This window comes from Chelonoidis abingdonii, chromosome 1, assembly GCF_003597395.2.
Source record: "Chelonoidis abingdonii isolate Lonesome George chromosome 1, CheloAbing_2.0, whole genome shotgun sequence".
Classification (NCBI taxonomy): domain Eukaryota; kingdom Metazoa; phylum Chordata; order Testudines; family Testudinidae; genus Chelonoidis; species Chelonoidis abingdonii.
This window is the reverse complement of record NC_133769.1, coordinates 226,428,793-226,455,352: the sequence shown is the minus strand read 5'-3', so window position 1 is coordinate 226,455,352 and position 26,560 is coordinate 226,428,793. Positions and strand designations below refer to the sequence as shown.

The 26,560-nt window shown below is 42.2% G+C and overlaps 1 long non-coding RNA gene across 1 annotated transcript in view; it reads right to left on the bottom strand.

Moving 5' to 3' along the window:
• Positions 1-14,313: 14,313 nt before the first annotated feature.
• Positions 14,314-26,560, bottom strand: part of LOC142045839 (uncharacterized) — a 322,917-nt gene continuing 310,670 nt past the window's right edge. Inside the window, exons 2-3 of the long non-coding RNA XR_012654732.1 lie at positions 15,439-16,583; positions 14,314-14,486 (exon numbers count right to left, since the gene is read on the bottom strand). This is a non-coding gene — a long non-coding RNA (uncharacterized LOC142045839). The remainder of the gene's footprint in view (positions 14,487-15,438; positions 16,584-26,560) is intronic.

Sequence of the window (26,560 nt, the reverse complement as noted above, 5' to 3'; positions counted from 1 at the left end):
GGAAAAACAGATTACATTGCCTCATCACTCTTTCCATTTCACTGAAGGATGTTAAACAGAAGCTACTAAAAATAGCATTTTTTAAAATCAGCCGGTCCAGATAGCTAGCATCCTAGAGTTCTAAAAGATCTGGCTGAGGAGCTCATTGGACCATTGATGTTGATTTTCAATAAGTCTTGGGACACTGGGTAAGTTCCAGAGGACTAGAAGAAAGAAAAAGTTGTGCCAATTTTTAAAAAGGGTAAACCAGATGACCTGGGCCTGTCACCCTGACATCAATCCTGGGCAAGATAATGGAGCAGCTGACACGGGACTTGATTAATCAAGGACTAAAGGAGGATAAAATAATTAATGCAAATCAACTTGGGTTTATGGAAAATAGATCATGTCAAACTGACTCGATATCTTTCTTTAATGAGATTACAAGTTTTGTTGATAGAGGTAATAGTGCTGATATAATAATATACTTGGACTTCTGCAAGGTGTTTGATTTGTTAATGCATGATATTTTGATTAAAAAATAAGAATGTAGGCCATACTTACAGGATAGGGGACTCTATGTTGGGAAGCAGTGACTCTGAGAAAGATTTGGGGGTTATGGTGGATAATCAGCAGAACATGAGCTTGCAGTGTGATGCTGTGGCTGAAAGAGCTAATGCAATCCTTGGATGCATAAACAGGGAATCTTGTGTAAGAGTACGGAAGTTATTTTATCTCTATATTTGGCACTGGTGTGACCACTGCTGGAATACTGTGTCCAGTTCTGGTGCCTAGAACTCAAGAAGGATGTTGATAAATTGGTGAGGTTCAGAGAAGAGCCACAAGAATGATTAAAGAACATGCCTTATAGTGATAGATGCAAGAAGTTCAATCTATTTAGCTTAACAAAGAGAAGGTTAAGGAGTGACTAGATTACAGTACATAAGTACCTCCATGGGGAACAAATATTTAATAATGGACTCCTCAATCTAGCAGAGAAAGGTATAACACAATCCAACGTCTGGAAGCTGAAGCTAAACAAATTCAGACTGGAAATGAGGCACAGATTTTTAATGGCCAGAGTAATTAACCATTGGAACAAATTACCAAGAGTCGTGGTGGACTCTCCATCACTGACAATTTTAAAATCAAGATTGGGTGTTTTTTCTAAAAGATCTCCTCTAGGAATTATTTTGGGGAAGTTCTATGGTCTGTGATATTCAGGAGGTCTAGAGCAGGGATCAGCAAACTTTGGCACATGGCTCGCCAGGGTAAGCACCCTGGTGGGCGGGGCCAGTTTGTTTACCTGCCATGTCCACAGGTTCAGCTGATCGTGGCTCCCACTGGCTGTGGTTCACTGCTCCAGGCCAGTGGGGGCAGCAGGGAGCAGCAGTCATGCCATGCTACTTCCCACCATCCCCATTTGCCTGGGACTGCTAACCGCGGCCATTGGGAGCTGCGATCAGCCGAACCTGTGGACACGGCAAGTAAACAAACCGGCCCGGCCCACAAGGGTGCTTACCAGGGTGAGTCGCGTCCCAAAGGTTGCCAATCCCTGGACTAGATTATCACAGTGGTCCCGTCTGACCTTAGAATCTATATTCTGTGATGCTATTAGATGATTAAGAGTCACAGTGAGCAGGACACAGATCTTCCACCCTTCCCTTTTTTTTTTTTGAGCTATGGATTACTACATTTCAGAAGGCTGTTAAAGGCTCTTCTTTCACTCTGTGATTTGGAGAATCCCAAAATGAAGAAATAGTTTTGCAACAGCACCTATACATGGCAAGACTCAAGCTCATTCTGCTCTCCATTGGTCTGGACTTCCGCAGCATAGGATGCTTAACTCAGAAAACACTACCTCAGTCCAGCTTCCAATTTCTCTGGTGCTGGACTCTAGTTCTATGGCACAGTGCAGAAGGAGATGCTGATCCAGAGATAGCATGCTACTAGCCTAATGAGGGACTTAAAGATTAGGACCAGTACCACGGTATGGCTGAAGAATCTAACTACTGATTTGTGGCTCTGTCCAATCTTTGTCAGTGTCTATCTATCTAATGCTTCCCAAATGTCTGAATGAAAGAAAGCATTGAGGTGGTCAGAGAAGAAGCAAACAAGTGGTTTGCAAAGGCTGGCCATCACTGGCACAGCAGAGGGGATGAGGAAAATGAAAAAAATGAAGAAGAAGAAGAACGAGCGAGAGATTTTCAGCTGATATAAATTAGTACAGATCTTTTGAGTTCAATGGAGTTACACTGACTTCCACACACTGAGGATCTGGCTCAGTAATCCAAATTTTTGCTTTCTGCCCAGATTATGACATTTTGTTCCAGTTAACTTTGCAGCCTCTTTGATTTATGCAGATTTAGCAATGGATTTTTTACTTGCATATTATAAAATGAGCAGTAGCAGCAGGCCCCTTTGTAGAGTAGACCACAAGAGCTTCTGGCATGTGCAAATTAATTCAACAGGTTGTCACTAGTGAAAGGGAATACAGACTGAATTCATTAGAGAAATAGAACAGGTCATTTAAAACAAAACAAAAAAATGCTGCTGCTGTTGCAAAACCACTTTGGAGATTCATTTACTTAGCCATTTAGATTAATACAGCATTTGAACTAAACTATGTGTTTGGACTACTTCCAATAGGGCTTATTTAATAATAACTTAAAACATCTTTGCTTAAAAATAATTACATAAAATATTTACTTAATGAAGAAATATGATGGCAATTTTAGGAGATATTCACTCTAAAAACATTGGGACTAAAAGTATTAGAGTGGAGCAAAATGGAGATATTTATGTAATCCTTTTGCCAGGTGGAGTCAGTAGCAACAAGGGGTGGGTTCAAAATCTAGGGGTTCCTCTTAATGATACAAAACAGATCCAGCTCAAGCCCCTCTCCTCAACAATCTGGGAAAACTTCACACCACCCGTGGTCACTTTTAAAGGCAATACTTCTCTACTCACTGAGCCTTTGTGTAACAAAAGAAAACTTTTAATGAAAAGGGGAAAGGAACCCAGCATTTATTTCAGAAAAAGTCTCAAGCACAATTCGAAAGCATGTGACCAAAAGCAAACACCCATCCTGGAGTATGTTGGGCAGTGTCTTTTGCCACAGTTTCTCTCCTTGCAGTGTGAAAGTCCCACAAATGTTCCTTTAACCTGTCATTGTCTTCTTCCCTCCACTGCACCCCACTCACAGTTGTAATCCTTTGTCAACGACAGCTCAGAGTTCACAGGTACATGAGTTCATCTCCCAATTGAGGGATGGGGGGCAGGCACTGAGCAATGCCTCTGCTCTTGCTGCCACCTGTGCAACTGACTCATAGTTGCCACCATTTGCTCTGCTACTGCTACCGCCGTCATTTATACTGATGCCACTGGCCACTGCTATTCACTCTGACGTCACATGCTGAGGTTCCACCACTTAACCCAGCTCTCAGAGAAATTTCAGCAGGGAGTAGGGAACCTCACTGCAGGCTGGGTAGTTCTTTCCCTGCAACACTGTCCCACATCTAGGGCTCAGCAGCTAGGTTCAGTTGAGGATGACTCCTTCAATCAGGGCAGGCTAAGTATAATCAGGATAATCACATTCCTTTACCCCTGCGTTCAAATACTAGAGCAGGATTTCTCAAACAGGGGTTGCCACTTGTGCAGGCAAAGCCCTTGGCGGCTCGGGGTGTTTATCTGCCCCGTCTGCAGGTCCGGCCAATCGCAGCTCCCACTGGCCGCAGATCGCTGCTCCAGGCCAATGGGAGCTGCTGGAAGTGGCAGCCAGTATGTCCCTCGGCCCGTGCTGCTTCCAGCAGCTCCCATTGGCCCGGAGCAGCGATCCATGGCCAGTGGGAGCCGCGATTGGCCAGACCTGTGGATGGGGCAGATAAACACACCGGCCTAGCCCGCCAGGGGCTTTCCCTACACAAGTGGCGACCCCTGTTTGAGAAAGCCTGTACTAGAGTGATTTGTAAACGAGTACCAGCCAAAAGTGATCATTTTGGCAGAGCAGTTCCCTCTGCTGTGCACCCAGGCAGAGTGTGTTTATGTAAATACAGTCTGCTCACTGAAATCTTTTCCCCCAAATCATCACTAGATGTCAGAGGAGAGCTCATTCCACCCCTGCTTAATCTACGACGAATTGTATCGTCATGATCAGTCTTTACCAAAACAAAAATTATTGGCAAAACTTCCCCGATGTGAGTCTTTCCACTGACTTCAACGGGCTTTGGGTCAGGTATTATCTAAGACAATTGTTTATTCTCTGATTAGAATAGGATTAGGATGGGTACATTTAAGTTGAACCTGCACAGACAAATCTTGCAGGACAGGACTTTTTGCAGAACCTTAAACATATAACAATCTTCTTCAAACTCACCATCAGTAAATACTAGAACATGAAACACTAACACCTCCTTCAAATTACTGATGAGCAACAGAGCAGAATTGTTCTAAATCCCAACAGTCTACCTGGTAGTGTGACCAGACAGCAAATGTGAAAAATCAGGATGGGGGTGGGGGGATAATCAGAGCCTATATAAGAAAAAGACCCAAAAAATAGGGACTGTCCCTATAAAATTGGGACATCTGGTCATCCTACCACCTGGCCAGGGGCTGATCTGCAGGATGGAGGGACTATGTGAATGCACGCAGGAGCCCCTACAGTCATAAAGAAACTCAGACCCTGGGTTTATTGTTTCTAAGGATATGTTAAAACCCGTGCCAGCTGACTTGAGCTCACAGGGCTTCGGCTAAGGGGCTGTTTAATTGCGGTGTAGACGTTTGGCTCAGGCTGGAGCCCAGCATCTAAGTCCAAGCAAGGTGGGAGGCCCCAGAGCTCGAGCTGCAGCCCAAGGCTAAGTATCTACACCACAATTAAACAGCCACTTAGACTGAGCCCTGTGAGTACAAGTCAGCTGGCACAGGCCAGCTGTGGGTTTTTAACTGCAGTGTAGATACACTCTAAATGACCCAGCATAGAAAATTGTCATTTTATGAGTGTTGAAGATTAGAAGAGCTATTACTTGGCATTTAAAGAGGAGGGGGGGTGTCAGAGTACCTGTTCACTTTGATGCTGTTCCCCTAAATCTAGAATAATAGAATCATAGATATGTAGGGCTGGAAAGGACCACAAGAGATCTAATCCAGCTTCTCACGCTCAGACAGATAAAGTATACTGAGACTATTCCGGACAGGTGTTTGTCTCACCTCTCTTTAAAAACCTCAAATGATGGGGATTCCACAACATTCTCAGAATCCTATGCTGGAGTTTAACTATTCATATAGTTAGAAAGTTTTTCTTCATATCTAACCTATCCTCTTTATTTTAACACATTTGAAGACTTATCAGATTCCTCCCTCAGTATCCTTGTTTCAAGATTAAACATGCTTTCCTCATAGGTCAGGTTTTCTAAACCTTTCATCATTTTTGTTGCTCCCCTCTGGACTCTCTCTAATTTGTCCACATCTTTCCTAAAGCGTGGTGCCCAGAACTGCACACAGGACTCTAGTCAAGGCCTCACCAGTGCTGAGTAGAGAAGGATAATTACCTCCCAGGCTGTACATATGACACTGCTGTTAATATATCTGTGACAGGGCACTATTAGTAGCACCCTGGTCACTGAGGTTTCAGTAGCCCTGGGAAGAGTGCAGGCTTCATTGTGTTGGGGATTACTGACGCCTGAGTGGAAGTTACTGAGCCAACTGCCTCAGCAGCCCAACAATTTGGAGGATATAAGTGATAGGAACAGGAAGCTGAAGGGAAGCTCAGAGGGTAAGCCTGGGATGAGGAAATAAGGTTTCGTAGAAGTCTCCCTCTGCTGTAAACCTGTAACATGTTCTGTTGTACTATGTAAGTGAATAAATACACACCCGGTGAAAGGGTAACAACCTGGTGTGTTTGTGGTTAAGAGATGAAGAAACAGGCCACGCAGTGTGACACACTAGGTACTGACAGATTTAGTTTGGAGGTCATCTGGCTGAATAACTGTTGTGACTGAAGTAACTGCAGATACTGTACCTTTTCAACATTACTGGACAACATTTTCTTAACATTGTCTAAATTTCTTTATTTAAAAAAAATTCTTAAATCAAGTTTTCCCTTTTTTACTATGTACTTTTAACAAACAAAAAGTGTCACTATGAACAATCCGAGTTTTTACCTTTAAGTTGAGGCGGGTCTGAGAACTTTGGTGTAAACCATATTCCCTTTTTCTCTCTGTGCCTATTCTATCTTCCTTCTCACTCATTCACTGTATCGTTTTGCTGTTGCTCTCTCTATTCTGAACTTTTGCCAGCTCTGTACTGGAGTGTGTGTATATATAAATATTAATATATGGGTTCTAATATAAGAAAGCTAAAAAACATTAGCTGCTTGTTCTCTGCTGCTGTGTAGCTTTTCCTGAGGCTCTCTTCCTCTTTTATCCCTACAGTATTGCTGACCCATTCCTGTATTACCAATAAGGTACTTCCGACACCATCCCAGACAGAAGACCACCACCAGGGAACTCTTTCGCTTTAACACGCATGAAGCACGGTGCTTTAATTATTGCTAGTGCAACTGTGAACTAAATATAAAGGCCCCAAACCTAGGCAGTCCTCCAGCCAATTTACACTCTTCCACCAATGCAAAGCAGCGCTAAACTCAATATATCCGGCCCTATGAGGATCTTCTCTGTGCAAGGGGATCCTCAAGTGGCACAAAGCTGCACAGTAGTTTCTATGCTCCCTGGCACGTGGGAAGCATGGTTCGGGAAATGGGTACAGCTGGGCTCCCCAGTGCCTGTGACCAGTGTTGGCTGTCTTAATATCCATGGGGGCCATTAGCAAAGGCAGCTGTCATGCTACTCTAATGTATAATGAGGGATTAACTCTGTGCCCAGCTAGGGTGTGCAAAGGTGGTTTAAAGCCATCTCTGCCCTCTCCCCACAACCCCAGACTATGCTTTGTGTTCACTGGCTAGAGGGGAAGATGGGACTAGCATTTTAGGCTTATTGGTAAAGAGTTGTAAAATGTGCTGACTTTGCTCTTCATGCAAAGTGGGTTCTATCACACCACAGCCAAAAAATAGGAAATAATGCAAATCACTAAATAATGCAAATCACTAAATAATGCAATTGCTGACAGAATGCAAAATGAAAGAAGCAGACAAAGGAGCTGGACCTATGGTATTTATAGAAGCTTAACAGATCAATATCAAAGCCACGCTCTGCAGCCACATACGTGACCAAACAGTTAACTTCTTTGAAACTGAGAACACTCTGAAATTAGATGGATCTCCCATCAGCAAAGTAATGAAAAATATTCTCTAACCCAAATAACCACCAGTGCGTAACAAAGAGAATGCCACATTCCATGGAAAGCAGACAACAGAGAAAAAATGAAGAAACAAAAATAGAAGAAAATAGAAGCAAAACACTGCACGTGTCCATTACAAGAGATCAAATGACACAGGCTAAATCAAGAGGCAGTGATGCATTGTGTGAGAAACAAGCTTATTTGGCCCATTTATGCTAACGGCTTTCACTAAATCAAACCAACTTGATTTCTGAAAAATGTTTTAACTGAAAGAGCAATGAACTGGAAAGACATCTGCAATCTAAATGTTAAAATGAGGGAGAGTCAATTTGTAGATTCCAAATATTTGTGTGCTTGGGAATTGTGACCCCAAACCAGGCAAAACTGATCACTCTGACAAAGAAGTCCTGTCTGCACCTAGGCAGAATAGGCGTGTCTATGCAAATATAGTCTGCTCCTCAGGTCTTTTTTTCCTAATGCATCACTAGATGTCAGGGGAGAGCTTATTCAGACCGTGCATGCAACAGTATTGGATTGTGTGTGTGTCCTTGGGGCACTTACCCAGGGCATGATTCTTACTTACTTTATCCCCTTTGCACTGCTGTGGCACAAAAAGGGTCATAAAGCCGAAACCTCTGATCACCTTGGAATTTCCTCAGGATAAAAAGAAACGCTGGGTGGTAATGATGCTCTAAACCATCCCTTTCAGAGGCTCCAGCATTGGGAATATGGCTACCCTGTGACTATTCACAGCTGCCAGAAAGGCTTTTTGATGCCAGAGGTAACATGATGCAAGTAAGAGCAACCCTGTGGTTTCTCTAACTTGCCCTGGATTCCAAGCTGGTCCTTAGTCAGCGCTGGAAGAAGGGGAGTACAAGGGTGGCATAATGTCACTTTTGCATTCCTTGCTCTGTTCCTGTTCAGAGCAGAACATGGTTGGAATAGAGAATTGTTATATAAGAACACAAGAACAGCCGAACTGGGTCAGACCAAAGATTCATCTAACCGAGCATCCTGTCTAATGACAGTGGCCAACACCAGGTTTCCCAGAGGGAATGAACAGAACAAGTAATCATCAAGTGATCCATCCCCTGTCACCCATTCCCAACTTCTGGCAAACAGAGGCTATGGACACCATCCCTGCCCATCCTGGCTCATAGCCATTGATGGACCTATCCTCTATGAATTTATCTAGTTCTTTTTTGAACCCTGTTATAGTCTTGGCCTTCACAACATCCTCTGGCAAGGAGTTCCAGAAGCTGACTGTGTTGTGTGAAAAAATACTTCATTTTGTTTTAAACCTGCTCCTATTGATTTCATTTGGTGACCCCTAATTCTTGTGTTATGAGAAGGCATAAATAATACTTCCTTATTTATTTTCTCCACACGAGTCATGATTTTATAGACCTCTATAGTATACTCCCCTAGTCATCTTTTTTCTAAGCTGAAAAGTTCCAATCTTATTAACCTCTCCTCTTATGGCAGCCATTTCATACCCCTAATAATTTTTGTTGCTCTTTTCTGAACCTTTTCCAACTCCAATATACCCATCTGTAAAGCACCTCGTTACTATTTACAGAACCTTACCTGATTATCAAGAGATTCTGCAAAGCAGATCAGCTGTTAGAGCACAAAGTCCTCAAGATACCACTTGTCTAAATCTTGAACACAGTCCATTGGTAAGAAATAATGCTATCAAGTAGTCAAACTCTTAGCTTTTGTAGCTTTCAGAGTACCTTTTGTAGTACCAAGCAGCTCTGCTAGAAAAGTTTCTGAGATTGTAATACTTCCTTCTCGGTATCTCTTCCTTATATTTTACCAGAATAATGTCGTACTATGAACCATGCATGGTTTGTTCTAGTAAATTAGTTCTATACCTAATTTCAGGTATATAGTATCACTACTGAGAGATACTCAGTAGTGATATTATATACTATATTCAGTAGCAGCTGAGTGGGCATTAACTTTATCCTCCTAGAGAGAAAGGATTTTATATGATCAGTTGCTCCTTTTGCTATTTCTTTTTTTGTTTCTGGGGATCAAAAAAAAAGAGGTGAAACCTCAGACTTGTCAAATCTCACTCATTGGGTGTGATACTCACTCATTAGCACGCTACCTCACTCTCACACATATTCCTAAGCTTATCTCACTCATTTTGAGTAAATATATAAAGATTTAAAATACTTTTACTCACGTGCTGAAAAAGATGACAGTTTCTTCTCAAGTTCCCATTACTGTCAAGCTTTGCCAGGTTTGTCTTAGTTTTGCCCCACTCAAATGCAGGAGAAGACAGAGTGTTCACTCTTGCTTGAAAGGCCAAACCTTGGACTAGATGGGACACTGTCCTCGACTAGCCAGTGAAGCTGGCAAATCTTGAGCCATGTTTCAAGTTTGAGTCACCAAAAGCAGTTATAAAAATAGCAAATGTGAAACCAAACTAGACATTAAAAGATATGTGGAATCTGAATCTTCTATCTATGGTTTGCTAGCATCAAATGAATTAAATTCAATTTATTACTTTTTTATTTTTACATTCATTCAACGTATTGTTTGGTTGTGTTTTATTTTAATTATTTAATTTTAATACATTTATTTATTTTGGAATCTGGTTATTTTAGTTTGCTGTAAATGTTATAGGAACAATAATATATAAACCAAATAATATTTGTACTATAATGTGTTTTTCAAATGGATGATCACTATGATAAGTTGATATGCAAAATAAACACTGTTGTATTGATAAAATGGTTTTAATTTTTGTTAGGTTTATATTTCTCTTGTTCTGTCCACTGTATGCCTAAACCAGGGGTTAATGATTCTGGTCTTCAGGAATCTCCAACCATCCAGGTTTTTGTTCCAACCAGCAAATAATTCCAAAATAAAATAAAATCCATTGAGTTTGCATTGCATTAGAATTCTAGACTTTAGCATGAATTAGGACATTTAAGTGTTTCATATGCAATATTAAGCAGTGTGCATATTAAACAAACTGTTAAGCGCTGGTTTGATCAAAAACCTGGACTACTGGATGTCACCATGTTGAGAGTCCCTGTCTTAAGCGATGACCTGACATACCACCTGGAAAGTCTCACTCTTCGGCCTTGAATCTCACTCTTAAGGACAGCCAATCCTTGGCATCTCTCTATGATTTGCTAAATCCATTTTGGTTTCTTTTATTTCAAAAGAGGGGCACCATCATGTTCATTGCCTGTTACTTTATTTGGTCTCCTTCTGGGTCTGAAAGGAAGCACATCATTTCACCCAAGACTCTCAGAAGATATCTGAAAACCTATCCATTCCTTCATAGAACATTTTAAACTTGACTTTTGAGTTTCCAATGATGCTACATTTAGACACTGAGCTTTGAGTGAGGTAGTTCAGTAATTCTGCAATTAAATCTCTCCCTTGTTGACAAACACTTACTGCTACATATAGCCCATTAGCCCAGGCTGCTGGAATTATGTGAGCAGAAAGTAGTGTTATTCTGCCAGGATAATGTGTTTTTGTCATTCAATTTCAGCAATCTGAAAGCACTCCCAGTTCACTCTTTGTTAATGTTGATGCTAACTTAAGTTACAGCTTGTTTACTGCTCATGCAAAATGAATAAATAATTAACTATCTGTCTAGATTCTTGTATGGCACCCATCGTTGTGGTGTCTGACCACTTTTACTGTCAGTGTATTAAGGATTAAAAAGTGCCCAATGAACATGCCCTTCACATTCTATTTTTCATGTGAATTTTTACTCTCCATTCAGTATTTTGGATCATACTGTGCAAATAATTTCATTATTATTACCCCAAGCAGCCTAGTAGTGCAAAAGCAGCTAGCTACTATGGTGTATGCAATGATTATAGCTTTATTTTGGACAGAATATCTGCTATTGCTAAAAACACTACGTGCCTGTTAGTAAGGGCCCATTAGTAATGCTTGCAAAAGTATAATATGAATAATATGCCAAACTTGGCAACACTGCTGAGTCCAAATAAAACTAGTATTTCATAGCATATCAACAGGACTTTTCAAAAACTGAATAATTATGGTATGATGAGTTAGAACCCTGTAGAACCCTAAGGACAAATCTTTGCAATTCAACAATGAGGGACAGGAGCACAGAAAATCTCTCAACTCATCTTCACCAACCACACATTGGGACCATGACTCACTCTGTCTTCCATCTCTTTCCCACTCCTGGCTTCTGACTGAGCTCTCTTCCATCTCTCTAGACTGCACAGCTCCCTACATAGCTCAAATAGGTGAGTCTCTGGAGGTTCTATGTTAGTTCTTCCTTGCTCCCAACCACTGCAAGCATTCTGAGCCACCTGCCCCTGCTGGGTCCTAGGGTGAGGCTGAAGATGATAGCTATCTCTAGGGGACTCAGGGGAATGCTCAAAGAAAGGAAGAAGTTTCCTGCTGGGGAGGATTGAGATAGGGTTGGCTCCACTCAAGAGTTTCCAATCTAGCCCTCCTCCCTTGACCACAGAATCTCCTATTCTCTGTCATGGGGCCCTTTAGAAACCTTTTGTGCAATCTAGGAGCCTTGCTTAGGTGGAAAACACCTCAGGGTTGGCCAGGGTCCCCACTTTCCAGAACTAAGAACTTTCCACTTCAGGATTTGGAAAGTGCTTGGCACATTTTGGCTGCTATTGCAATTGTAACAAGTACAAATACTACTACTAAGGGATAAGCATGAAGTTTCAGCTTTCCTGGGTTTTGTAAGTCTGAGTGAAGTTCTCAGCATTATTTGTTTTAATATATAGACTTCATACAGCACATTTTAACTAATGGCGGGCAAACTTCAAAAGGTTTAGAAATTAATTATATAAGAATAAGAACCCAGATGTTCGGATGCTTATTCAAACTACCTGAACTTCCTGAATTTACAAAAATGAGCTAGAAATTTCATGAGATTCCTTGTGAGAATTCCTGCAATTCTTGCCTTGCATCAAGCACTTCATATCACAAAGCTACCTCACGTTATTTTTGCACTTCCATTTACATCTCTGCCTAGAATCTGGAAGTATAGAGTGATATAGGGGGAATTAGCTCTTTTTAAAGTTGTTTAACTATGGCTCTCAAAAAAGATGCAGTTTGCATTTGGGGTGAACATTTGAAGTTATTCAGACTGGTTTTCCCATCTCTATCACTAGCTTTTGTAAAGCATTTTGTAAGGATGTTATTATGGATAAGTACGGAACTAAAATACTCCAGCACCCATTTACTTCTGGATCACCACCATGTTTGGAGACCCTTTTAAAAACATGGGACTCAATTCTACTTACATTTCTTAGGGTTGTGAATGGGAGTGTGAAATATATTCTTATTCAATAGGAACAACTGGGTGCTGAGCACTCTGAAAATTCTGCCCATTGCATTGAGATGCCTGAATAGGAGCCAAGCTGTTTTGAAAATCTGGATACTTATTCACTGCTTATATTTTATCTTGTGTTTTTCTTCTAGGGGAGGTTCTATACATAGAGATATTACTGACATGAGAAGATGATGGCTCTTCTCAACTGGTTCATTTATTCATGAGAGAAGAACCACAGTGCTTTCGGTATTATTCCCAGAAGAAGATGGTATTATTCCTTTAGAAGATGGCACATGTGAAAATGACCTTACCTCAGAGTGTCAGCATATCAGCGCTCGGCACTCTACTGTCTCTCAGAGATGATACTTGAACAACATCAAATACTGACAGATGCCCCCAGAAAGGACAGGGTAAGTGAAAGGTGCACACCCAGCTCTAACTGTGAGGCTTAACTGTCACATCACATTACATTTAATATACTGTAACAATTTAACTTAACGTTTTGGAAGTAAGGACAAAAAATTAATGCCATTCCCTTAGCCATACTATTTTTTAAAGAGATTGGTGATTCAGCTGAGTGATGATTCAGCCACTGACAAATTAGCCCTGTCAGCTCCTGTATATAAAAAGATGCTTTGCTGAACTGTATAATTTACAAATACCAATATGTTATGCACACAAATAGGGGTTTTCTAAATAAAAATACATATATGTCTTTTTATCACTTTGAAATTATGCATGTCGAACACAGTGCATTTCATGGAGGTAATGGGCTGTACAGTGAACACTTGATAGAGAATGCAAAATAGCCATTATATATGAGAGTTGGCTGTTAACTACTCATTTAATTTAACCTATATGAGTTGAATATATCCTCCACAAAGGAAAACAATTATAAACTAAATTTAACATCAGAGAGAGAAAGGGTGGTCAGGTCACTGACTTGTAATTCAACAGACCAGGGTTTAATTCCTTACTCTACAACAGACTTCCTGTGTGACCTTAGACAAGTCTGTGTTTCCGTTCCCATCTCTAAGAGGTATACTAGCACTTCCCTACCTCACAGGATGTTGTGAGGATAAACAGAGTGAGAGAGGCTCAGCCAGTAGTATTGTGGGGGAGGGGAATATAATTAGCTAAGATAGGTAGAAGGAAAATAAAAATTAAAAATAGGTGAGATTGGTCTCACAGCATTACTTTAATGACCTGAAAATCAAAGTCAGGGAACAATTTTCAAATGCTCACACTCTGAAAATTGCCCCCTTGAGACTTATGATACTGAATAGTTAATAATTATGTCGTGCAAAGCTATGAGAAAATCTATATTCATTGACGTTCTTGCTTGTTACTTTCAGAAGAGTATCAACTGCCAAAAATGACAGGAATCAGTGGACTTTTCACACAAGTATCCCAAACTTGGTGGCCATCTACTAAAAATCCCCAATAACACTGGTCTACAATTTTTGAGAAGTCGTCTGCTTCAGAGATAAAATGTGGTATTTATTACGTATTTTGATGTGCTGAATTCAAATATGACAATTAAAACAACTGATTGGCTACTGTTTCTAAGATATTTAAGTTTTTACATTTTATGTCTATGTATATTGTGTAGATAGTAGAGTTTTAATCATAAATTGTAAACCTAGGTCTTTTCATGTGTTTATGGTTGCTTTACATGATAATATTTCACCTGTCCTGTTTATGTAACACTTTAAAAATCAGCAAAAGGGTTATATAAATAAAATTTATTATGAAACAAAAGGCAAAAAACTATTATGTACATAGTTTAGTCCTATTCAGTGTCTACTCGGCGCTTCTTGGCTTGTCTCTTGTATTCATTAAATGGAGCATCTCTTGTCACTGTCCAGCAATAGTCTGCAAGCATTGATGGGCTCCATTTGCCCTGATAGCGTTTCTCCATTGTTGCAATGTCCTGGTGAAATCGCTCGCCGTGCTCGTCGCTCACTGCTCCGCAGTTCGGTGGAAAAAAATCTAGATGAGAGTGCAAAAAATGTATCTTTAGTGACATGTTGCAACCAAGGCTTTTGTATGCCTTGAGGAGGTTTTCCACCAACAACCTGTAGTTGTCTGCCTTGTTGTTTCTGAGAAAATTTATTGCCACTAACTGGAAGGCTTTCCATGCCGTCTTTTCCTTGCCACGCAGTGCATGGTCAAATGCATCATCTCGAAGAAGTTCACGAATCTGAGGACCAACAAAGACACCTTCCTTTATCTTAGCTTCACTTAACCTTGGAAATTTTCCACGGAGGTACTTGAAAGCTGCTTGTGTTTTGTCAATGGCCTTGACAAAGTTCTTCATCAGACCCAGCTTGATGTGTAAGGGTGGTAACAAAATCTTCCTTGATTCAACAAGTGGTGGATGCTGAACACTTTTCCTCCCAGGCTCCAATGACTGTCGGAGTGGCCAATCTTTCTTGATGTAGTGGGAATCTCTTGCACGACTATCCCATTCGCAGAGAAAACAGCAGTACTTTGTGTATCCAGTCTGCAGACCAAGCAAGAGAGCAACAACCTTCAAATTGCTATAAAGCTGCCACTGATGTTGGTCATAGTTTATGCACCTCAAAAGTTGTTTCATGTTGTCATAGGTTTCCTTCATATGGACTGCATGACCAACTGGAATTGATGGCAAAACATTGCCATTATGCAGCAAAACAGCTTTAAGACTCGTCTTCGATGAATCAATGAACAGTCTCCACTCATCTGGATCGTGAACGATGTTGAGGGCTGCCATCACACCATCGATGTTGTTGCAGGCTACAAGATCACCTTCCATGAAGAAGAATGGGACAAGATCTTTTGACGGTCATGGAACATGGAAACCCTAACATCACCTGCCAGGAGATTCCACTGCTGTAGTCTGGAGCCCAACAGCTCTGCCTTACTCTTGGGTAGTTCCAAATCCCTCACAAGGTCATTCAGTTCACCTTGTGTTATGAGGTGTGGTTCAGAGGAGGAGGATGGGAGAAAATGTGGGTCCTGTGACATTGATGGTTCAGGACCAGAAGTTTCATCCTATTCCTCTTCCTCATCTGACTCGAGTGAGAATGATTCTGGTGCATCAGGAACCGGCAGTCCTTCTCCGTGGGGTACTGGGTGTATAGCTGATGGAATGTTTGGATAATGCACAGTCCACTTTTTCTTCTTTGACACACCTTTCCCAGCTGGAGGCACCAGGCAGAAGTAACAATTGCTGGTATGATCTGTTGGCTCTCTCCAAATCATTGGCACTGCAAAAGGCATAGATTTCCTTTTCCTGTTCAACCACTGGCGAAGATTTGTTGCGTAAGTGTTGCAGCATATGTGTGGGGCCCACCTCTTGTCCTGATCTCCAGTTTTGCAGCCAAAATAAAGGTGATAGGCTTTCTTAACCATAGTGGTTATAGTGCTCTTTTGTGATGCAAAAGTCTCTTTACCACAAACATAGCAGAAGTTATCTGCACTGTTCACACAAGTACGAGGCATCTCTGCTCACTTTGGCTAAACAGAAATGTGTCCGTTTGCAAAATCAAACAGTGGCAAATAAGAGAGCACGACACTGTATGATTTCTAGAGCTGATATAGGGCAAGTTGTTCTGCAGAGTGATGTAAGCTTCGTTATGATTGCATCATCCATGACTTCTAGGAATAACATGATGCAATTCATATCATGTACGACGCAATACCAGCTTCAGATTGCATCATTCATTGTTTTGCCTAAAAAACAAGTACTGTTCAAACTCATTCATAGATTTATTCATAGATCCAGTCAAAGATGTATTTTAGTCATTTCTGGTTTAAATTGAGATCCCTTCCCTTTATAAGTCACTTATCCTCCGCCATTCCCAAGTCAAGGGTCGTATATAATGACCCAATAGCATATCCTGAAAACTAGAGCCAATCAACAATTTTAAGCATCATTTTCGTTCTCAGTGACCCAGAATTAGTAAAGTTTGACTACATTTATTTCAGAAGCATTTTGGCTGTAGAGCAGTGTAACCTGGACTGTTATATCTAACTTTCCAAGACAACTGAGGTATCAAGAAGCTTCCTATGGAACTCTAAATGAAGATGTCCATCCCTTGAAGTTTTGACAAGCTTTCCCAGGAGCTGATTCTTATTTTTGGTCATGTATTTTTGCCATATTCAGCTTGTCTGAAAGGGTGAAGCTCTGCTCCTGTAAAACTTCTAAGGTCAGCACATAAAATAGGTACAATTAAGTCAATATTTCGAGCACCTGCTCACTTTTCAGTACACCAAGTGCCTAGAAAGTATGTACGTCAACACTTAGAGCACCTGTGAGGGATTCATCTCAGTGACTCTAATACCTTAGGCAGTCTGCAAGAGCCCCACTCCTTAAGACTTTACTGTGTGGGGCAATGTATATTGTTAAGTGTATTGAGACGCTGTAGCTGAACTAACAGTCTGGTGTATTTTGTGTAACTCATAAGCATCCTCAACATTGTCAGCGCCCTCCAACAGTCGTTAGGAAGTTCACTGGATTCGGATGTGCCATTCTGAGGTTCCCATCTTGAAACTGAATAACTTTCATAATAGGGCCTTCAGTGTCTCTTGCATTTGGTCCATTCTTCCTCCCTAAGGCTCAGCCACTCAATTAGAATGTAGCTTTGGCTAAGCACAGTCCTAATCAGACACTAGTGATTTTCTGTAACTTTCCTTTGAAATTATAAGAATTTTCCTTTGAAATTATAAGAATAGTAACTAGCTGGAATTTTGGCCTTTTTTTTTTAATTCCCATGGGCAAGACTACATATTTCAGCTTCTTGTTTTAGTGAATACCAAGATTTATGTCACTTGTTTGAGCCAACTCCTGACCTTGGTTTCACCTTGGTTTAAAAATCTTCATACTCATCTCAGCTGGTTGATATAGACTTAACTAATTAGCTATTTTAGTTGATGGTTGGCTAAATCAGCTGAGTAAATAGTCTGTGTCTAGTATTATCCTCCTCAAAGGGCAATACGGAAAATAGTGTCAGCTCACAAGACTGCATATGCAAATAAACGTGTATGATAGGCTGCAGCTGAATTGGTGGACAACTATTATGTTTTTAATTGGTTTAGTATACCATGGTAAAAAATACTATTTGAACTTGTTACTGAAAACTAGATTTAAAAAAATACAGTCACTAAACATGTAAAAAGTACACACATAGGCATATAACCAAAAACTCCATAGGTCAGGAATTCTGCAAATGAAAAGGGTGGCAGGCAGATTGTACATACAGAACTGCGTGTTAGTGGAGGAGTACAGTGTAGGTGCAACTATGGTAATCTTATTAGTCCTCAATATAATGAGCTCTCAGTTTGGCTAGTGTCAATAAAAAATTAAACAATTAAGACACTTGTGTCAATATAAGCATCTGATTAATTGTTTAATGGGATAGTTGGAATTCTGTGAGGGAAACAAAATAGATTACAAGGATTGAAAAGAGGGAAGCACTCCTACAAGTTAAGTTGTAGTTTGGGCTCCAGTAAGTTAGTTGAGAGCTGGGTGACTGGAGCAAGTGTTAATACGTTTAATTTTTATTTTCATTATTTTAATTTTTAAAAAGGAAATAGGCACTGCAAGCCTGGGAGGTGGGAGAAGTGAAGCGGCCATGGCATGCTCAGGGAGGAAGCGGGGCACGGGTGAGCTGGGCAGAGGAATTCCCCTGTGTGCCATCCCCCCCCTTACTTGCTGCAGGTGGCCCTCCTTGCCCTCCCCTGCCCAGCTCCCTCTGCCTAAATGCCAGCAGCAACCAGGGCAGCTGAAGATCCGGCCGCCGCAGTTGCGGCCGAAGAAAATAGCGCCCCCCAAATACTAGTGCCCTAGGCGACTACCTAGGTCACCTAAATGGTTGCACTGGCCCTGGCTGTGGCCATGCCCCAATCAGGCTCAGCTGGCCCCTATAAAAGGCTGTGAGCCAGAGGCCTAAACAGTCTCCCTCTGGCTGTAGAGGGAGAAGGGCCTGGCTGCAGGGACCTAGACACAGGGTACCTGGGTGAAGCAAGGCTGGGGAAAGGTAGAGGAGCTGGGGAGCTCCTGCCTGGAAAGCCCCAGGCTGCAACCTAGCATAAGGCCAAGAGGTACTGGGGGTTGCAGGGAGCAGCCCAAGGGGTAGGCAAAGGCAGCAGGTCCAAACCCCTTTGCCTATGATGAGTGGCTGACGCTGCAGTCTGCCCCAGTGAATGGGGGCTAGATGGAGACTGGGCAGTAGCCAAAACTGAGGCAAAGTGGGGATAGTGGGTTAGGGGTTCCTCAGGGAGGGAATACCCAGATTGGTGGGGTACTGCCAGGGGGCAGCATCCCAGTTAAAAGGGCCCCAGGGTTCAGGGAGGGACATGGGGCCAGAGGACAAGTGGATCACTGGTGTGCAGCGAGCGCTACGGGCTGGCAGTGAGCTAATTCACCAGGACAACCAGTAGTAGGCACCGCAGGGGTAAGTCCACTCGTCTACAGACCCCTAGCTCTGGGGTCTGCTAGGCTCCCTGCTCTGTGGCAACAGGCCTGGGATACTGGGTGAAGCCAGGACTCTAAGGCTGTACTCCACTACAAGGAGCCTAGCGGCCCCCAGTGCCTTGGCTGCAGCAGGGAAGTAGCAGCTCTAAGAGCCCTGGCTGGTAGGATCCCTCCCACGGAGCAGCTAAGTGAAACTGACAAGAATGTCAGTTTCATGGCTACTCAGTGATTTTGTTTCAGGAACACCATATTTGAATGTATCTGAAACAAAAGTTTGCGGGATCTCTGGTTCACTGGGAAATTTTGGTAAGTTTGCTTGTTCCAAATTGGAATAAAAAAAATCATAAATGCCAAAATCCTCAGCAAACCAAAATTCCCGAGTATCATCCAACTTTATTCATGTCTCATATTAGCTGAGCGAACTTGAATCAGGTACTGTTGTTCAGTAAGTTCCACGATAAAATATACAGTGAATGACACTTACTATTATTTTACATGATGAGACTGTACCCATCTTATCAAATACCTACAAGCAACTTTACCCACCATGGGCTTGAACCAAAGCTCATTAAATGTAATAGAAAGGCTCCTACTGAATTTGATCAGCTTTGGATCAAGTCCTCTCTCTTTATTGCATTATTCTTTGTCTCATGTCAAAATGAGATTCCCACACACTTATCATTATACACTGAGAAGTAAAATGCATGTTGATAGGTACTGATGGCCTTGCAAAGATTCTTATAATAAAGCCACATTAAATGTGCATAAGAACCTCCTAATAGAAGGAGAAAATTGGAAAAATATTGATGTTAGGAGAAAAAGATAATGGGAAAATATTCACTTTTCCAAGGCATCCTACAGAGTTAGTTCCTCAACACATGCTAGGCTTTTGCTTTGAGATTCATTTTATTGACCTAAAGATTTAACGACAGGGATGACTCAAGTATAATTGGCAGGAAAGAGATAAAACTGTGAGGTATTGTCATATATGCCTTCAGTTGTTCTCTTGCCAAAAAAGACACATTATGTAAATATATGCAGAGCTTCCATCATTAAATATTATGGGAAAATTCTGCTGTTAAAGCCAGCAAGTGTTACAGATGCTTGTTCTAGAAAAAAGGCTACCAGTTCATTACACACTTCTACAAAAACAAAAAAAACCAACCACACATCCCACAATAGCTTTCAGATATTTGAAAATGTTTTTATTCCTTTCTTTGCATGTTACATAGTATAGTGTGAGATATACACTAAACTGCCACAAGCAAGAGGAAGAGAACAAGATTAACACACTGAAATATCTTTCTTATTTCTGAGCTTTCTTTTTTAAATCAGATTGGTTCAGGGATGGGGGGAACACAGATGGGGGAGGAGGGAAGGCAAACAAATCTACATCAAATAAGCAACAGAGGATAATCAGAAGATCAACCACTTATTGCAGCCTATATGAAGTACCAGGTAAACATGTGCCTTTTGAACAAAGTGATAATAGAAAGCCAACAGTTGGATATCCAATTATCTACAGACCTTGCTTTCTTCTGAGAATATAAAAGGTACTATGGATTGACTGTGGCAAATGCTATTGTAATGAAAAAGAATCAGTCTGTGCACTGACAAATATTGTCTGTACATAAGATCAGCTGTCATCAGGAACAGACAATTTTTTCTAATACATGACAAATGACAAATGCTATTCATAGGGTAGGTTTCATGCAGATAGCCACAGTGTAAGTCCTTGCCAATACTGCCCCTGGGAATGAGAGATATTGTCCATGCTACTATACAATCTTGAAGGGATCTTAAGGAAAAATTGCAAGTACAACACCAGGGCATAGCATAGTAGTTAAGTAAAACTCTCCTTCTTTATGTTTAGATGAAACAGTCAAAACCTGTGTATTTGGAATCACAGCTTAAACCAGGGCCGCCCAGAGGAGGACAGGGGGTAAGTGGGGCAATCTGCAGAGTTTTTCGGGGCCCCTGGAGGGGGATCCTTCACTTGCTCCGGGGGGCCCGGAAAACTCTCACGGGGCCCGGGCCCCTGGAGCTTCTTCCGCATTGGGTCATCGTCATCAATTTGGTGGCGGGGGATCTTCCGCTCCAAGGCGGAAGGACCCCCCGCTGCCGAATTACTGTTGAAGACCTCGTATTTCAGCAGCGGGTCCCGCTTCGCTGGTAATTCGGCGGGGGTTGGGGGAGGCCGACACGGGTCTTCAGGGCACTTCGGTGATGGGTCCCGAAGAGGAAGGACCCCACGCTGCCGAAGACCGCAGACCCCCTGAATCCTCTGGGTGGCCCCGGCTTAAACATGAACTGCAATTCTAGTAATGGAAAGACTACAATGCTGCCCTTAAAAAAAATATTAATTTTCCCATGCAGACTCATAAAATGCCTTCAATCAGTTTAACAATCCGCAGGGTTGCAAAGATGGTTTTGATGAGCTGGCCATTTTGTATCTTCATTTTGGTGTTGTGACAGGTTTTAACAGATGCATCCTGGGGTGTCAAATTAGAAATCAGAATAAAACTCTTGTCATTTCAATTACTACTCAGCAGCAAAGTGATTTGAAATACTATTTGTAACATGAAAAAGACCAGTCAGCAACAAACACCCTTCTCTTCCATAAGAGTTATAAATATATGTATGTGTTCAGTATTGAAACTCAGCCACTTAAGGAGGGAACAGCTTATTAGTGAGAGGTAATCAATATATGAATTAATGTTTTACAACAATGGTAGACAGCAATTGTGGCCCTCTGTGTGAAACTCTCCTTCTGTAGCCAAACATGCATTAGTATTTGGTTAGAAAAAACAGCCCACAGTATACAAAGGCAGCCAAATAAATATTTTGGGAGAGATTCAAAACCCAGGACTATCCATATATATAACTATATTTAAATAACTGTGGTATTCAAGATATGGACAAATATCACTCATGGGGATTATTAAATAGAAACAATACAAATTACAACTTCAACTGGAATTATGAAAAAGAAAAAAAGACTTGGCAAATTTCTACAGACTGTTACAACCATTCCCCTTGGGATTGGCAATAAATACATTGAGCATTTTAGAATAAAGTAACTGCTTTATTGACGTTAGGTTTGGGTGCTGAGCTCAGCAACATCTAAATAGCTTTAAAAATCTGGGCCTAAAATTCAAAGCTGGATACCCATCAAGAAAATCTAGACATGCTTATTGAGGAGAAACAAATAAAGAAGAGTGGCTAAATGTTAAGTTCAATTTTGGTGCATATTTTCCCAAAGATGGTAACAACATTGTCAATGGTTTCTTAGGGAGGGAAGAGGCGGAATGTGGTTTTTGTTTCAAACTGAATTAACTGGACAAAACTGTTAACCAGAAGTTTCTTATTTAGCTAGCAACTTGTAGGTAGGCTTAGCAATGAACAACTCAACAACCAAATCACAAGGTTTTCTGCCCTGAGTCTTGCCTAAAGACAATGCAACAGGGCTGTGGTACTGAGGCAGAAGCTCTGTGGGGTGTGTCTGAAGCAGGTAGGCTCACTTAAACCTTGAAAGAGGTGATGAGCTTTAGGCAAGACCCAGGCAGGGACACCTTTTGTGGTATTCACCCATTTCTTATGCCTTATCCGTATGGTGAATAGACAATATGTTTGTTTGGAAGGAGCTATTTTGAATCACTTTAATTTGTCACTGATCACAGGCTTCCAGAGAGAAGTATGTTACAAGTAACAATTTCAGTTGGGTCTGTCATGTTAACATGGCTAGACACAGGAAGGATGTCACTCCAGGATCAAGTCTAAGAGTGGTGGAACTGTGGGGTTCCACCCAGAGAGGGGCGAGGACAATGAAATCTAGCCTCTCAGGGGGTTCACTCATGAAGGACTGCAAGTGGGTGTAAGGCTCCAATCACCCTATAACCATGGCCATACAGTGGGAATAGGGGATCTTATGCCCTGATGATCCAGTTTAAAGTAGGGTGAACTACAGAGTTCCAGTTTGGGAGAATAATATAATCATAGAGGATGAGGATTGGAAGAGACCTCAGGAGGTCATCTAGTTCAACCCCCTACTCAAAGCAGGACCAACCCCAACTAAATCATCCCAGTCAAGGCTTTGTCAAGCTGGGCCTTAAAAACCTCTAAGGATGGAGATTCCACCACCTCCATAGGTAACCCATTCCAGTGCATCACCACCCTTCTAGAGAAATAGTTTTTCCTAATATCCAACCTAGACCTCCCCCACTGCAACTTGAGACCATTTCTCCTTGTTCTGTCATCTGCCACCACTGAGAACAAACTAGCTCTATCCTCTTTTGAACCCCTCTTCAGGTAGTTGAAAGCAGCTATCAAATCCCCCCACATTCTTCTCTTCTTTAGACTAAACAAGCCCAGTTCCCTCAGCCTCTCCTCATAAGTCATGTGCCCCAGTCCCCTAAACATTTCTGTTGCCCTCCGCAGGACTCTCCAATTTGTCCACATCCTTTCTGTAATAGGTGGCTCAAAACTGGACTTAATACTCCAGATGTGGCCTCACCAGTGCCGAATAGAGGGGAATAATCACTTCCCTCCATCTGCTGGCAATGCTCCTACTAATGCAGCCCAATATGCTATTGCCTTTCTTGGCAACAAGGGCACACTGTTGACTCACATATAGCTTCTTGTCCATGTCCTTTTCTGCAGAACTGCCGCTTAGCCAGTCAGTCCCCAGTCTGTAGCAGTGCATGGGATTCTTCCATCCTAAGTGCAGGACTCTGCACTTGTCCTTGTTGAACCTCATCAGATTTCTTTTGGTCCAATCCTCTAATTTGTCTAGATCCCTCTGGGCCCTTTCCCTAACCTCCAGCGTATCTACCTCTCCCCCAGCTTAGTGTCATCCACTGAGGGTGCAATACATTCCATCATCCAGATAATTAATGAAGATGTTGAACAAAACTGGCTCCAGGACCAACTCCTGGGGCACTCCGCTTGATACCAGCTGTCAGCTAGACATTGAGCTGTTAATCACTACCCATTGAATCTGACGATCTAGCAAGCTTTCTATCCACCTTATAGTCCATTCATTCAGTCCATACTTCTTTAACATGCTGGCAAGAATACTGTGGGAGACCATATCAAAAGCTTTGCTAAAGTCAAGGTATATCACCTCCACTGTTTTCACCATATCCACAGAGCCAGTTATTTCATCATAGAAGGCAATCAGTTTGGTCAGGCATGACTTGCCCTTGGTGAATCCATGTTGACTGTTCCTGATCATCTTTCTTTCCTCTAAGTGCTTCAAAATGGATTCCTTGAGGACCTGCTCCATGATTTTTCTGGGGACTGAGGTGAGGCTGCCTGGTCTATAGTTCCCCGGATTTTCCTTCTTCCCTTTTTTAAAGATGGGTACTATGTTTGCCTTTTTGCAAACATCCAGGACTTCCCCCGATCACCATGAATTTTAAAAAATAATGGCCAATGGCTCTGCAGTCACATCATCCAACTCCCTCAGCACTTTCGGATTCATTGCATCCAGCCCCATGGACTTGTGCATGTCCAGCTTTCCTAAATATTCCTGAACCTGTTCTTTCACCACTGAGGGCTGCTCACCTCATCCCCATACTGTGTTGCACAATGCAGCAGCGTGGGAGCTGACCTTGTCTGTGAAGACTGAGGTAAAAAAAAGCATTGAGTATTTTAGCTTTTTCCACATTATCTGTCACTAGGTTGCCTCTCCCATTCAGTAAGGGTCCAACACTTTCCCTAACCTTCTTCTTGTTGCTAACATACCGGTAGGACCCCTACTTGTCACCTTCACATCCCTTGCTAGCTGCAATGCCAGTTGTGCCTTGGCCTTCCTGATTACATCCCTGCCTGCTCAACCAATAATTTTAGACTCCTCCCTAGTCATTTGTCCAAGTTTCCATTTCTTGCAAGCTTTCTTTTTGTGTTTAAGCTCACCAAAGATTTCTCTGTTAAGCCAAGCTGGTCGCCTGCCATGTTTGCTATTCTTTCTGCACATAGGGATGGTTTGTTCCTGTACCTTCACTAAGGCTTCTTTAAAATACAGCCAGCTCTCCGGGACTCCTTTCTCCCTCATATTAACCTCCCAGGGGATCCTGACCATCAATTCCCAGAAGGAGTCAAAGTCTGCTTTTCTGAACTCCAGGGTCTGTATTCTGCTGCTCTGCTTTCTTCCTTTTGTCAGGATCCTGAACTCGACCATCTCATGGTCACTGCTGCCAAGGTTGCTACCCACTTCTACTTCTCCTACCAATTCTTCCCTGTTTGTGAACAGCAGGTCAAGAGGAGTATTGGTTGATCACAGGATGACTATAAGCCACCAATGTGATATGGCCGTGAAAAAAGTTAATGCGGTCTTGGGATGCATCAGGACCCAGCAAACAGAGCTGTAAACAGAAGAGTTTCAGTCGGAGTTCTGTTGGAGGAGAAGGGTTTTTTATTTTGTGTATTGTATTTTGCAGTTATACGTGTGGAGGTTGGTAGGGGCAGTGTGCTGGGAGAGAAGCTGAACCCTGATTAGGGGGCAGGGCTTCTCTGCTTAGGGGTCCTATAAAGGTAGCCAGTCAGGCAGAAGCATAGACAGCTGCAGCAGCACAGAAGCCAGTAAACAGAGCTGTAAACAGGGGAGTTTCAGTGGGAGTTTGCAAGGGGAGTTTGCGAGGGAGACTAAGAGAGTTAGGCAGAGGAATAGACAGGTTAGTGAAGGGAGTGGGTGGTGTTCTGCTAGTGTACTGGTGCCCACTGGGGGTTTGTTTTGCTGTAAGTGGTGGTGGTTTTGTTTGTGTTTCCTTGACTAACATGTTTAGGTAGGAAGGCTATGAATGATACAGAGGCAGCAGTGGAAGACACAATGACGATGACTGGATGTGGAAGCTGTGGCATGTACATGATCTTGGAGGGGGTACCTGATAAGAGTTTAATCTGCATAAAGTGCCACCTGATAGAGCTGATGGAAGAAAAGATCCGAGGAATGGAGATGCAGGTGGAAACTCTGGTAGAGTGTAGAAGGGGGTTTGAGCGGATCATGGAGCAAAGACATGAGGAGGCTGAAGGGATAAGCTCAGCCTTTCAGATGGAGGCAGGACCAAAGAACTCTGAGGGGAGACTGCTGGGTGAGGAAAGTGGACAGTGGAAGCATGTGACTAACAGAACCAGGCAGAGGAAAAAATGGGCTAGTGAAGGAGAAATAGAGCTCAGGAACAGGTTTGCGGAGTTGGAAAATGAAGAAGGGGCACAGCAGGTGGCCACTGAAGGTGAGAGGCCAAGGAAGAAGAGAAGAGCAGCTAGTTCTATAGGAAGAGGGGAGGAGTCAATGGAGATAACACCACCAAATATGAGGATATGGGATGGGTTGCGGAGGATTGCAAGGAACAATAGAAATCAAAAGGACTTGCAACCAGAGGGAACAGGGGATAGACCGCAGAATCACACCATCACCAAGAAAAAGCAGGTCTACGTGACTGGGGACTACTTACTGAGAAGAATAGACAGGCCTGTAACTAGAGCTGATCCAGAGAACGGAAGGGTGTGCTGTCTGC